The sequence below is a fragment of the Peromyscus leucopus genome, chromosome 1, assembly GCF_004664715.2.
Source record: "Peromyscus leucopus breed LL Stock chromosome 1, UCI_PerLeu_2.1, whole genome shotgun sequence".
Taxonomy (NCBI): Eukaryota; Metazoa; Chordata; class Mammalia; order Rodentia; family Cricetidae; genus Peromyscus; species Peromyscus leucopus.
This window is the reverse complement of record NC_051063.1, coordinates 63,877,491-63,893,513: the sequence shown is the minus strand read 5'-3', so window position 1 is coordinate 63,893,513 and position 16,023 is coordinate 63,877,491. Positions and strand designations below refer to the sequence as shown.

Below are 16,023 nucleotides of genomic sequence, written 5' to 3'. Positions count from 1 at the left end.
GACCCCTCATTCCCGCCATACTGCCGGTCAAACGCACTCGCCAGGAACCCGCCAGTGTTCAAACCTGCGTTTTGCGGCGTCTAGCTGCTCATATGAGACAAGAAGCAGGAACCTGGTTTTGGCTCTGTTTAGAATTGGTTATTAAATATTCTCAGGTTTAAGGTGGAAACTCGAGCCGTTGGGCGCCATTTGTAGCTGGAGGGCTTCTCTCCAGGTTCCCCAAGCCCCGCAGTCCCACAATCCACTTATAAAATAATCACTCAGACGCTTATATCACTTATAAACTGTATGGCCGTGGCAGGCTTCTTGCTAACTGCTCTTTTATCTTAAATTAACCCATTTCTATAAATCTATACCTTGCCACGTGGCTGGTGGCTTCCCGGCGTCTTTACATGCTCTTCTCCTGGTGGTGGCTGCAGTGTCTCTCTTTCAGCCTTCCGCTTCCCAGAATTCTCCTCTCTCCTTGTCCCACCTACCTCCTGCCTGGTCATTGGCCATCAGTGTTTTATTTATATAGAACAATATCCACAGCACTGAAGACTAACAGTTATAGTTACAATCTTCTTGTATGTTAGCTAGAACATATTAAGTATTAGATTCAGGTTCTTCAGGATAGGACACCTTTTGGAATGATCTCTGTAATGTACCATTTATCTGTGTTCCAGACTTCTCTGGATTTTAGTATGTGTTTCTTGCTTGATGTTCTTGTTGGGTGTAGTTCCATCTTGTCTAGGTCATTATCCCTTATTCCTCTTGGAAAATTTGATATCATTCCTATTGTATAAGTTTTGTATTAAGTTATACAAACTTTCTTATTTAGATGAAAGGGGGAAATGTTGTAGGTAGCTGTTCCAGCTTTGACCTTGAAGCACTGCCCCTAGTGAGGCAGCTGGTAACTGCCATGCCTGCTTATGACCTGCCCCTGGGGCATGGCCAAGATGGGAGCCCTTAAGACCCAAGACGCATGTATGCAGGCCCTCTTGGCTTCTCATGATCCTGGATGCTGGATTGCAGACCAAGTCAGAGTTCTCCAGAGAACTATGCTGGACTGCACCTCACCTCTCCTGGATCCTGTAACCAACCCCCTTTACTGGTTGTAAGTTACCCTGAAATAAACTTCCTTTAACTACTAGATAAACTATGTAGAGTTGCCTTGTAATTCCCTGCATTACATTGATCACTAAATGAGAAAATGCCTTACAACTGTTTATCATGGAGGCATTTCCTCAACTGAGGCACCTTCCGCTCTGATGACTCTAGCTTGTGTCAAGTTGACACACAAAACCAGTCAGTACAGCTTCATTACAAAGATGTAGAGATGATTCAATGCATATCAGTCAATAAATATAATCTACCACATAAATAGACTCAAGAACAGAAACCACATGATCATCATATTTGTTACAGAAAAGTTCTTTGATGAAATTAAACATCCTTTCATGATAAAAAGCTCTGGAAAATTTAGATTTACAAGATACTTATCTCAACATAAGAAAAGCAATATATAGCAAGCCTATAGCCAATATCTTGCTAAATGGAGAAAACCTCAAAGCATTTCCAGTAAAATCAGGAACAAGGTAAGTATGCCCACTCTCCCACCTTCTGTTCTTGAAGTCTTATAGGAGTAAGACAACTGAAGGAGATCAAGGGGATACAAATAGGAAAGTGGGAAATTAAATTATCCTTCTTTGTAGATGGTATGATTTTGTACAAAGAAGACCCCAAATACTTCACCAGGAAATATCTACAGCTGATAAACACATCCAACAAAGCAACAAGGTATGAAATTAACATGTGAAAATCAGTATCTTTACTATATACAAATGACAAATACACAGAGAAACAAACCAGGGAAAAAATACTATTAACAAGAACCTAAAAATATCTTGGAGTAAATCTAACCAAGTAAGTTAAAGACCCACACAATGAAAAATTTAAGATACTGAAAATGAATTGAACAAGATACCAGGAGATGGAAGACCCTTCCACGTTCATGGATTGGCAAGATTAATATTGTGAAAATAGCCATACTGCCAGAAGCAATCTACAGATTAGGTACAGTCCCTATTATATTCCAAAGCAGTTCTTCATAGAAACTGAAAAATAATCTTAAATTTCATATGGAAACACAAACAACCCAAGATAACCAAAATAATCTTGAGCAATTAAATAAAAAACTGCTGGAGGTATTACCATCCCAGATTTCAAGTTATACCACAGAGATATAATAATAAAGCCAACATGGCACTAGCATAAAAAACTGACTCATCCAGCAGGGTAGGGATAGCAAATGCCTTTAATCCTAGCACTGGGGAGGCAGAGGCAGGCAGATCTATGAGTTCAAAGCCAGCCTGTTCTACAGAGTGAGTTCCAGGACAGCCAGAGTTACAGAGAAAAACAGTGTCTCAGAAAAAAAAAAAATTGACCCATTCAATAGATTAGAATCTATGATGCACACAAACTCACACTGCTATAGCCACCTGATATTTTTTAAGATTGATTTATTTACTATGTATACTGTAGACAAATTTCTAAATGGTTTTGTTAAATAAAAAGCACAGAGCCAAATATAGGGGTGAACGCCTTAGAGAGATCAAGGAAATGGGGAAAGCCACCAGCCAATCGTACCTTACCAACTCTGCAGCTTCCAAAGAAAGAAACTTCCTGTCTACCCAGGCTTTTATGCTTTGCTGTTCTGTCATCTGATTTGCTCTCTGTCTAGCTACATCACTTCCTCTTCCTGGCTGGCTCTATCATTTCTTGTCTGTACAGGCCTCCAGAACTCTGTGGTTGGCCTTGAACACACAGAGATCCTGCCTGCTAAGGGATTAAGGGTGTGTGCTACTGCTGACTGACTTCCTTGTTTATTTAAAATGGCTTGCTATTTCCTCTGATCTCCAGGCAAACTTTATTTATTAAAGCACAAATAAAATATCACAACAGTGTAAGGTGTTCTGTCTGCATGTATGCCCGCACACCAGAAGAGGGCACCAGATCTCAATATAGGTGGCTGTGAGCCACCATGTGGTTGCTAGGAAATGAACTTAGGACCTCTGGAAAAGCAGCCAGTGCTCTTAACCTCTGGGCCATCTCTCCAGCCCCAAGCCACCTGATTTTTGAATAAATAAATAAATGAAAATTTTAAAATCGCCTTTTGGCTCTCTCTGCAGCACCATGGCGGTCGGCAAGAACAAGCGCCTGATGAAAGGCGGCAAGAAGGGAGCCAAGAAGAAAGTGGTTGATCCATTTTCGAAGAAAGATTGGTATGATATGAAAGCTCCGACTATGCTCAATATTAGAAACATTGGAAAGACACTAGTCACGAGGACTCAAGAAACCAAAATCGCATCTGATGGCCTCAAGGGTCGTGTGTTTGAAGTGAGCCTTGCTGATCTACAGAATCACGAAGTTGCGTTTAGAAAATTCAAGCTAATTACCGAGGATGTTCAGGGCAAAAACTGTCTGACTAACTTCCATGGCATGGATCTTTTTTTTTTTCCTTTTATTTTATTTTACAATACCATTCAGTTCTACATATCAGCCACAGGTTCCCCTGTTCTCCCCCCTCCCACCCCCTCCCCTTACCCCCAGCCATCTTGTTACTATAAACTAGCTAATTACTTCACAATTTTCCAAATATCACATAATAAATTTAAAACACTTTGCAAAGTTCTCTGTAATTTTAATCTATTTCTTATATATATTAGAGACACCAACAGATTTGTTCTTTCTAATATTTACAATTTGCCCTGTATCTTTTTTCTATGGTTAGTGTATGTATGGTGAGCAATTTATATTGCTTTTCAAATTTTCTTATTTCTTTGTGTGGATGGGTGCTTGCACATGCGCATGTGTGGCATAGCACATGTGGAGGTCAGAGAACTTGCTGGAATCACTTCTCTCCTTCCGCCCTGTGGACCCCCGGGACTGACCTCAGGCCCCTCAGGTTTGGTTGGTGTCAGGTACCTTTACCTGCTGAGCACCTCACCGGCCCTTGACTTGATTTTAATTCAGACAATTCTCGCCCTCCTTATGACTGTCTTTCTGTAATTTCCCAGAATCTTTTGCTCCTCGGGGAACATTGACCCCCAAACTCCAAACCACTGTTAAAGAAAGCACAAATCCATTTACATCTATCCCTAGGCCTGTTGCCACTTCTGCAAAACAAGAAAAGTAAAGTCTTATTCTGCTATAAGGCATAGAATGTGTGGGGGTTTTTTGTTTTGTTTTTTTTTTTTGTTTTTTGTTTTTTTTTGTCTTCAATTCGATTCCATTGGTCCGTATGTTGGTTTTATACCAGTACCAAGCTGTTTTTATTACTACAGCTCTATAGTAGAATTTGAGGTCAGGGATGGTGATGCCTCATGGCATGGATTTTACCTGGGACAAAATGTGTTCCATGGTCAAAAAGTGGCAGACCATGATTGAAGCTCATGTGGATGTCAAGACAACTGATGGTTATTTGCTCCGTCTGTTCTGTGTTGGTTTCACTAAAAAAACGCAACAACCAGATACACAAGACCTCTTGTGCACAGCACCAGCAGGTCCGCCAGATCCAGAAGAAGATGATGGAAATCATGACCGGAGAAGTGCAGACAAATGACTTGAAGGAAGTGGTTAATAAATTGATTCCAGACAGCATTGGGAAAGACATAGAAAAGGCTTGCCAGTCCATTTATCCTCTTCATGATGTCTTCGTTAGAAAAGTAAAAATGCTGAAGAAACCCAAGTTTGAATTGGGAAAACTCATGGAGCTCCATGGTGAGGGTGGTAGTTCTGGAAAAGCTATTGGTGATGAGACAGGTGCTAAAGTTGAACGAGCTGATGGATATGAACCACCAGTCCAAGAATCTGTTTGAAATCCAGATTTTTAAAAGTGACAAATAAAAGTCTTATTTGTGAAAAAAAAGAAAAGAAAAAGAAAATTAAAAAAATCAACAATACACTGGAAAAAAAAAAAACAGCATCTCCAAGAAATTGTCTCGCTGTATGGTCAACATGGATAGCTACATGGAAGAATGGAACTTAATCCTTATCTCTCAGTCTGCAGAAAACTCAACTCCAAATGCACCAAGGACCTCAACATAAGACCAGATATCCCAAATCTGAGAGAGGAGAAAGTAGTGAATACACTTGAGCTCACTGACACATGTAAGAGCTTTCTGACAGGCATTAATGCCAAGAATATTAAGCAGGACCCCATGGGACTAACATATTCTATACAGCAAAGAATAACATCACTTGAGTGAAGAGGAACACCACAAAATGGGGAATAAATATTTACTAGCTACACATTTGACAGAAGATTGGTATCTAGAATTCACAAAAGACTAAAATATTAAACATCAAGAAAACAAACAACCCATTTTTTTTTAAATGAGGTATGGAATTATAAAAAGTTTTCCAAAGAGGAAATGCAAATATCTTAGAAACATTCATAAAACATTCAACATCTTTAGCCATCAGGGAAATGCAAATTAAAACTGCTTTGAGATTTCATCTTATGCCAGTCAGAATGGCTATGAAAAAAATCACAAATGCCAGCAAAATGTGGAGAAAGGGAAACACTTACTACTGGTGGGAGTGCCAGCTTGTACAGTCACTATGGAAATCAGTGTAGAAACTCCTCAAAAAAAAATAGATCTACCACATGACTGAGCGTTAGCACTCTTGGGCATATACCCAGAAGATGCACTAGTCTACTGTTTTAGTCACTGTTCTATTGCTGGGAAGAGACACCATGACCAAGATAACTTGTTTTTTATAATAAAGCATTTAATTGCAGGCTTGTTTACAGTTTCAGAGGCTTAGTCCATTATCATCATGGCAGAAAGCATGGTGGCAGGCAGGTATAGTGTTGGAGAAGTAGCTGACAGTTAAATCCTGTTCTGTAGGCAGAGAAAGATTGGGCCTCGCATGGGCTTTTGAAACCTCAAAGCACACCCCCAATGACACACTTCCTCCAAGAAGGCCATACCCCCTATTCCTTTTAATCCTTTCAAATAGTGCCATTCCCTGGTGACTAAGCATTCAAATATATGACCCTATGAGGCCATTCTTATTTAAACCACTACACCTACTACAGAGATAACTGTTTATCCATGTTCATTGCTGCTGTGTTTACAATAGCCAGGAATAGAAACAGCCTTCATGTCCATCACCTGGTGAGCAGCTTTTCTTTAATGTGGTATATTTACACAATGGGATATTATTAAGCTATTAAGGAAATGAAATTGTGACTAGTGCAGGTAAAATAACACAGCCAGAAACAACCATTCTGAGTGACAAGTAAGACAGTATGACAAATGTGACATGTTAGCTCCCATTTGTGGTTGTTATTTTTGAACCTCAGATATTACATTCCTTTGTACTATCCACAGAGGTCAGGAAATCAATAAGGGGCCATGTGGAGTAGAGTGTAGTGGTAGGGAGATAGAAAATAGTGATAAAAAAGCTTAAAGGGATTTAATGAACTAGGAAGGTTAAGTTGAGATGGGGGTGAGAGGGAACATAGAGAAAGGTAAATAACTCAAAAGACCCATTGAAAAAGTCACATGGAAACCTACTGTTACTGTAGAAGCTTCATATATTATATATATGAATTATATATAATTAAAATGTATATGTGTAATTAAAATAATATAAAATTTAAAATTGTACAGATGTAATGAAAATGTAATTAAAACCCTATAATGGGACAACAATGTCCCTACTAAACAGCAAAAGAAGAAAAAATGAAAACCCTAGTGCCACACAGAAAGAGCCTTTATCTTTTGGAGTTGTTGGCCAGTGAGGCCCTACAGACCCCCAAACATTGCAGGCAACTGAGGATGTTATTGGTTACCTTCTAGACTTTGACCGTAAGACCTTCCCTATGACTGAGGACACCATGTACTTGACTTATAAATCATGGAGATTAAACTGGTGCTGATCTTGAAGTTTAAAACCTACTGGAGAATTTTCATAGTGCCGGAAGGTGCTTAAATAGTCCAAGAGAATTATCACCTGAAGCTGAGAAAGAATTGCCCTTGGTAGAAAAGAAAGTACATGAAGGGCACATGGATCATATTGATGCAAAGCTGGATTGCATTTTGGTTATTTTACCTTCTAGGCGTTCTCCTACTGGAATATTAATGCAGAGGGAAGATATTATATTGGAATGGATATTTTTACCAAATAAACCAAATAAAAAATTAAAAACTTATGTGGAAAAAAAAATCTCTGACTTGATTTGGAAAGGAAAATTGAGACTTCGTCAATTAGCAGGAATAGACCCAGTAGAAATTGTCGTACCTTTAACTAAGGAGGACATTGAAAGATTATGGACAGAAAGTGAACCTTGGCAAAGAGCTTGCAGTAATTTTTTGGGAGAAATTAACAGCAACTATCCCAAAAGCAATAGAATTGATTTTTTTTTTTTTTTTTTTTTTTTTTTTTTTTTTTTTTTTTTTGGTTTTTTGAGACAGGGTTTCTCTGTGTAGCTTTGCACCTTTCCTGGAACTCACTTGGTAGCCCAGGCTGGCCTCGAACTCACAGAGATCCGCCTGGCTCTGCCTCCCGAGTGCTGGGATTAAAGGCGTGTGCCACCACCACCCGGCTGATAGAATTGACCTTATAAAGAGAGCTGATTGGATCTTGCCTCGAATTGGACAAGAAAAACCCATATCTGGAGTTTGTACATTTTATACAGATGCCAACAAAGAAGGAAAGGCAGGTTACAAATCAGAAAATTTAAGTAAAGTGGTTCAAAGTCCTTATAATTCAGTTCAAAAATCAGAATTGTATGCTATTCTGTTGGTATTAATGGATTTTTCAGAACCTCTCAACATAATAACTGACTCTCAGTATGCTGAAAGAGTGGTATTACATATTGAGACTGCAGAATTTATCCCTGATGCTTCAGAATTAACTTCACTATTTATTTAATTACACGATACAATCAGGAAAAGGAGTCATCCTTTATATATAACTCACATTCGATCCCATACTGGTCTGCCAGGCCCTCTAGCACAAGGCAATGATGAGATTGATAAATTATTGATAGGAAATGTGCTGGAGGCCTCAGAATTTCATAAAAAACATCATGTCAATAGTAAAAGTTTAAAAAAGGATTTTTCCATAACCTGGCAACAAGCCAAAGAAATAGTAAAGAAATGTCCTACTTGTTCCTTCTACAATCAAACGCCATTACCAGCAGGATGTAACCAAAAGGGTAGTCAGAGAAGTGAAATCTGGCAGATGGACGTGTTTCACTTTGCAGAATATGGAAAATTGAAATATGTACACCATACCATCGATGCTTATTCAGGATTTCAATGGGCAACTGCTTTGAGTTCTGAAAAAGCTGATTCTATAATCACTCACTTGCTAGAAGTTATGGCCATCATGGGTATACCTGCACAAATCAAAACTGATAATGCTCCATGATATGTCTCTGTTAAAATGAAACAATTTTTTGCTTATTATAATATAAAGCATATTTATTACAGGTATACCACATAATCCTACAGGTCAAACAGTTATAGAAAGATCAAATAGAACTCTAAAGGATATGCTAAATAAACAGAAAGGGGTAACAAAAACCCCCAGAAATAGACTGCATAATGCTCTATTAACTTTGAATTTTCTCAATGCCAATGAGAAAGGAACAACAGCTGCAGAGAGATATTGGATAATAGAAAAAACTACAGAATTAAATCAGCCTATATACTTTAAGGATGTGCTGACCTCAGAATGGAAACCAGGGTATGTATTACATTGGGGATGAGGTTTTGCTTTTGTTTCTACAGGAGAAGATAAGCTGTGGGTACCATCAAAATTGATAAAGGTTCGATTTGAACAAAAGAAACCTCTTAATTAGAGGAGGTGATAGTTCATCAACCAGTGTGAACATCCAATTTAAACTAACTTGTACCAGTAACACATGCCTTTTCATTTAATCAGATAATAACTTGCCAAAAAAGGAACATCCCCAAAATTAGTCTTGGGGAAAGGTTTTTGTTTTTGTCTTTTAGGAGAATAAAGGTTAAGGAATCTGAAGAACACAAGACAAATGAGACAACTGAAGAAAAGGGACAAATCATCTATCCCAGGAAACAGAGTGAAACGGCGTATGGGTATATATTATCTAAAAAATTTTATGTCTTCCTAAATGTTTGTTTCTGCTTTTCTCTAAAGATTTAACACTATTGGGCTTCTAATAGTCCCAGTTCAATTAAAATTTAAAGCTGACTTTGGAGTTGGAGAATGGCTCTCTCCTTCTTTAAACTCAAGCATGTTGTTAAAAGGAAAATGCAAACTCCCTGTATCATGCCAGAATAAAAGAGCCATCTTCTGCTATGGGACAGGACAAAAGCCAAATTAATTAAGGGACTATTCTATTACTAATCTCAAATCTTTGATTCTATTCTGATTCTTTAAACTTTTTTTAAAGTATGAATTTTATATCATAATTTACAAGATTAATATATAGAGAGATATATATACATTTTAAACTTTGTTAAATTATGAATGGTCATATAGAGTACTAACTAGTTCTAGAAAAAAAGGCTTCAATTAGCTGTATATATATATATATATATATATGTCTTTGTGTTCAAGTCCCTTATCAGTTTTCTGCAGGAAATCACGGCCAGGCCTAACATCAACTGAAGTCTCCAGAAAGAAGATGGGGCCCCAAAACAACAACAATTCCATGTGGACAATAAAAATATCATTAAGCTGACAAACATCATCTACAGATCAACTTTTAACTACACGGTGCTCAGAGCAATTTTGAGATGACTAGCTAAGATGATCCAGTCTCAAAGACTACTTGAATAAGGACTTGAGATAAACCCTGAACTTTGGCATTATACACAGACTGGATAATGAAGGATATAGTTACCTCTCCTAGAATTTGACAATTAACCTAAAATTTTTCTTTCAGGATAAAGATAACTTTGCCCATACCCAGCAGGAAGCAATTTTAAGAATATGACACCCACATTTCCAAAGATGTGGTGTGGGGAGGGTGGTTTTTTGGTTCTTTTAATGGGTTTTGGGTCTGGGATAATTTTCATTGTTTAGGGGGGTTGGTTACAAGTTTTTGTCAAGGGTTAGGAAAAAGGCTAAGCAAAGGAGATTAGATTTAAGGTTCTTGTTTAAAAAAAAGAAAAAGACAATTACTAGTCTTAAATACTTTACATTGAATTGTATTGTTTTATATTGTATACAAATTTGAAATTGATATTGTTAGAAAATGCTATATGTATATTTTTAATTGTATTTATACCATTTATTTAACAATGTAATGCAATTTTCTGATCTTTGAACATTATTATTACCAACTATTAGAATATAAAGAAATGAAAGTTAGTAGTTAGACATTACAATAGAACTTGTAGTCATATTAGATAAGTTTTAAAAATTGAGCAGAGTATATTTTAGACAGGTCATCTTCAAACCCTTCAGAGATCTACAGAATATGGCATTTAAAATGTTTTAATAACTTAGAAATTTTTCTTTTTTGAGACATGTCGGCTCCTGGCAGTACCAGTCTACTTCAGAGAAAATATGGGTATTGAAGAAACTGCATATGGAGTTAATTTTCATTGTGGCAAAGTTAGCCACTGGACAACAAAGTATCCTTAAATCAACAGGACAAAATGGACAGACAGAACACGAAACAAAGGACTACTGATTCTTGCCAAAACAAGTGTGGATATGGCTTAATCAAAAGACATCTTCTGAGGCCAGGACAATATGGCACCATCCCTGAAGTGGCCTTCGCAATCTGGAAAAGTTATAGTGCCCTTTTCTTCGAAGGCAGCTGAACAGGCAGTGGGGTGATGGCTTCTGATGTGCAATGGAACAGCAGCTGAAACAGTTATTCTTGAAGAGTAACTAAGCTCACGCCTCTCAATAGTAGACTGGCATTTAATAGAGGGATGTGGAGAAGAAGGGGATGCTGAGATGAAGCCATATATACACAGCCAAGAAGAATGGACAGCTGAATTCAAAAACCGTCAACAATATCCAGAATTTAAAATCCTGAATCATGACAGGACACTAGTGGAATTCAGGTGTTTCTGGTACATGGACTGCTCTCACCCAATGTGAGGTTGAACTGTTGACCTTGTGTACATCCTACTTCACAAATGAGTCTGTCAGATACGCTAAGCCTATAGGCTGAAGATGATGCCCCAACACTGCAGAGAAACCTCAGGTGACTGTCCAGGTAGCTGGCTGTTTCTGTCAAATCACAAATTTTTTGGAAGTTGCTTGCATGCACTTCCTGTTTTTATTTTTGTTAGCTAATATTATTTCCTTCTTGGGTCTCTGAGGGAGTTGAAGATTAGTTAGTTATAGTTTAAGATTAGTTAGTTATAGTTGAAGGCTAGTTAGTTATAGTTGAAGATTAATTAGAATAGAAAGTGAATTGGATATATTTTGGACTTACCAAAATAGGATAAATAATGGAATTATTTTCTCTGATTTGTCAAATACAAATGGACTAGACATTGTTTAGATATTTGTTACTTGTATATATTGTATATAGTTATTGTACTTTTGTATATAGTTTTTCTCATGTTAGTTATAACCTTTTGCTTTTTTTCTTTTTATTAAAATAGAAAAGGGGAAATATGGTGGTATTTTATTTGTACTGAAATGTGATTTTAATTGTATATTAATAAATAAAGTTGCCCAGGAGTCAGAGCTATTAGAGCCATAGCAAGAGTGTGGTGGCAGCGGCGGTGGCGGTGGCAGTGGCGGCAGCGGGGCACGCCTTTAATCCCAGCACTTGGTAGAAGAGTTAGGTAGATCTCTGTGTGTTCAGAGATACAGCCAGCATTGGAGACATATGCCTTTAAGACCTGGAGGGCTGTACTTACAGACAGTGACGAGGCAGTCATGTGTTTGGGTTTGCAACCAATGAGAAGACAGAACAGAAAGACTATGTAAAGACATACACACAGGAAGTAGCTCTTTTTTGGAGAGGTAGGAGCACCGCAGGAAGGGTAAGATTTTTAGCTCTGAGCTCTGACCTCTTGGCTTTCTCTTTTACATTGGTTCTGTGTTTCTTATTTAATAAGACGGTTGGTTACATCTACAGCCATGCTACTAGAGAGAAGAAGTAAACAGCTGGGAACTCTGGGAACTACAATAATGACTTGCCTGGCAAGTCACGCGCACTGCTGCATGAACATCACGGGGATGGCCAACCACTTTATTATTAGACTTAGTCCCACTCCACAAGATGATGGAGTACATACCTGGCACCAAGTTTGGACAACAGCCTGTGACTAAACAGGTCATAGTGCCCAGGCAAGAACTGTTGCTGTTACTCTGCTGACTGAATGTAATATTAAAGGGACTCCTAATGATTTAGTGTTATACCCATAGATAATTGTATCTCTTAGCCCTCATCAGAGAAGCTTCTACTTTGTGTAGATGGTGATTCACATAGAGACCCACAATTGGCTAAGGCACAAAGACTAAGAGCCTTGTAAATGTGCATCCCTAAGTGGAACATCTATTCTGCACCCTGGGGGATCATTGGGAAAGAGGAAGCAGAAAGAGGTAAGAGCCAGAGGCCATGAATGAACACAAGGGAAGGATGTTCTCTGAACACAACAGAGCAGTTGCACTTATGAACTCACAGTGGTTATGCAACATGCACAAACCCACACGTGCTCAAGCCAGACCAAGTCCCAGCACCAAGAGGGGAGGGACACATGAAAACCCACCCCTAGCCAAAGAGCTCCCTGGAAAGGGGGAGTCAGTTTTCTCTAAGAATGTTGCCACTGGTAGGTTGAGTACACTCCAGTGGAAGGCCACACATCAGTGAATATAGGAGCAGCACATATTAGACTTAATGGATTTTTTTAAAGGATAAAAAATTGAATGGAAAGGAGAAGGGGGTTATCTGGGAGGTGTTAGGGGAAAGGGTGAGTATAGTCAAAACTCACAGTACAAAATTCTCAATAAACTAATAAAAATTATTTTTTTAAATCCATATACTCAAGAATCAAGCTTGTCTGCATGGATAGGGCTCTTCTTTTTCAAACTTTTGTTCCATCGGGGCTAAGAGTCTGTTGGACAGTGATGCCCAGATTCAAGGCAAACTTCCAATATTAGTTCACTTACACACATCTCAGGTCTCTGGAAACACCTTCAAAAATAAATCCAGAAGTATAATTTATTGATTTTTTTTTTGCATCTCTCAACCAAATTGTGTTAATGAATTTTAAAAAATTCCTCATATTTTGTTAAAAGATATACATTATAAAAATATTGTTATGCCAGGTGGTGGTGGTGCACACCTTTAATCCCAGCACTCAGGAGACAGAGGCAGGCGGATCTCTGTGAGTTTGAGGCCAGCCTGGTCTACAGAGTGAGTTTTAGGACAGCCAAGGCTATACAGAGAAACTCTGTCTTGAGAAAGAAAGAAAGAAAAAAGAAGAAGAAGAAAGAGAGTATGTTCTGAGGAGAGAAAAAGAGGAAACACGTGGGAATGGGGAAAGCAGTGACTGGGCATATAGAAAGAAGGGAGAACAGAAAGATGATGAAAAGCAGCAACTGGCTCCGGCTCCACTGGAGGAGCCCCGGGTAGGGTGGGGTAGGGTGGAGGTGGAAACTGAAGCTACAACCCCAAAGTCCCCTAGAGCCTGGGGATAGCAGACAACAGTCTAGGTTTAAAAGAGAAAGTGGCATTCATACAAATTATATAAACAGAGAAAAAGAACAAAGGGTTAGTCCGCTTACTAACACTGATGCACTTCCCTGATCTGTGCTCCTGCAGCCGTCCACCATTACCAAAACTGTTGTTTCTTCCAGTGAACTATTGTTCTGTGACAACCTGGCCACTGAGTACAAAGAGAACTTCTAAAACTGAGTTTCTTCAAACTGCCCATGCTGCTAACTCTGCTGTTTATAAACTTTAAACTTTGTTTTAGAATCTGCTAGGATTTCTTGGCTGAAAAAACAAACAAACAAACAAACAAACAAACATATTCAAACTTCTTTAGCAGTTTGTTTACATTTTCCAATTATGTAATTGACATAATTACAAACGTAAGTTTATATGTTCACAAAAGTTCCCATGAGAAAATAAATCAATAAATATGCATTATAAAAGTCTCAAAAAGGTATGACATCTTGAACTCAGTGGCCATCACCACATCTCACATGGTTGATGCATCTCATAAAGGTAATAACAGCTGAAAACTCAGGCCTCTGAGAACACAAATGTCATGAAATAACATATTAAAATAAAAATAAAAAAATAAGAAAATGAACAATAAAGATACAAAAAAATCAGAGACTATAAGGAGCAACATTGAGGGTAATTTTAGCTCCAGATGGGGCACAGCTGAAATGTATGTGCTGGGTGAGGAGCAAGAACTCCTGCTAATTAAGCTAGCATGTCTTTCCACTTGCGGAGAAGACTGTCCCACCCTCCTTCAGACCTCAAACATGAGAGGAATTTGCTGCACAGCTGCATCTGCCTTGTCCTCTGGCCAGCAGGCTGGGCTTTGCCTCCCCCTGCCCTGGCTAAGCTTTCCACAGGGCATGTGTTTCACAACATCTCCACTGAGGTCCCAGAGTGCTGAAGTCCACTCGGGAACCGGCTACTTCCTCCACCCCCCAGGTCTGTTAATAGGAAAACATTGTTTATTCCCAGAAGGTCAAGCAGCAGTTCAGACTTGGAGGCCATCTGGCAGATAAGAGCACAGCAATTCCAACTCCTTTGATGTGGGGACTCTGTCCCCAGGCCAGGCTAGCTTGTTTGCATTGATAGTACACACTATCAATTCTGTGCTTTTATTTTACTTGGAAGAGAATTTTGGGCTTCAGTCAAAGACATTAATTTTAATGGAAAATAGTATTAAATTTCAGGTACTTATCCAACAAATGTCTAATTTGGGGCCCTTTTAATTGGAAATAAAAACTTAACAATGGCCTGGCATTTTACTGTACTAAAACAATAGAAATTTTACAGGAAAGAGTCCTTGAATCAGCTCCCACTTTACTAGTTTGTTTGTTCGTTTTTTGTTTTTGTTTTGTTTTGTTTTTAGATGTTCACAATGTCCTATTTGCCTACTGTTGTTTTAAACCATTGTGGCCTAAGAATTTATGCTTGCTCAAAACCGTTCTTCTTTGAGTGTAAAAGAATGGAAAGTCAGTGCACCAAGACTGACATGTGACCTGTCCCAGGGGGAGGGGCCAGGATCCAGGAGGTGGATGTTCCTTTGGCACGTTTGTGGAACTTGATCTCTTACACATAACAACTGTTGTGGTGTAAGACAGTTCACATAACCGGGAGCAGGAAGCCAGGACGGACCCCAGGATGGACCAGATATGACACAGAAGGCAGAGAGAGGCCAGTAAAGCACAAAGAATCACTGGATAGGACCACTGTAAACATTAATGTCATTACTGGAATTAATTTATAAAGTAAGAGAAAATGTAATCCAAACAAATTTAAAGCTAATGTTCTAAAATTCCTAAGTCTGCACATTGGGTGGAGAGTGAAGAAGAAACACCTGCTAAACTCATTAATTAAGCTATTCAAGCTGAAGGGGAAAAACCAGTAGCCCTCTTGAGAGCTGGCCCCCATCTCGAGGTATCTGTTGACCGGAGACTAAACACATGTAGAAATGGGCTGGAACAATAAATCTAAATGTATATATCCTGGACCCAGCAAAACAGGATATAGGGAGTAAAAAAATGTATGTCTCTGTAGATACCCTGCATCCTGTCAGCCATTAGTAATTTCATGCTTATAATTCAACCAATAACTTCATAGAACTACCTCACCCATAGCTCCCTCATCCAACCCTGGGATGCCAAGATACGTAACCCACTGCCTGTAAACTTTTTCCTACATAAACCCCTTGTAATAGATGCTCGTGGCTTCCTCCTTCACTCACTGTATCTGAGTGTTGGATGAGGTCCCTGCCTGGGCTTGAATAAAGAAACCTTTTGTTTTTGCATCAAAAGTCAGCTCCTTGGTGGTCTTGTTGAGGACTCACTACACAG

At 38.7% G+C, this 16,023-nt stretch overlaps 1 pseudogene; it reads left to right on the top strand.

The window, feature by feature from the left end:
* Window positions 1–3,169: 3,169 nt before the first annotated feature.
* On the top strand, window positions 3,170–4,874 carry LOC114695043 (annotated as a pseudogene).
* The last annotated feature ends 11,149 nt before the right edge of the window (window positions 4,875–16,023 follow it).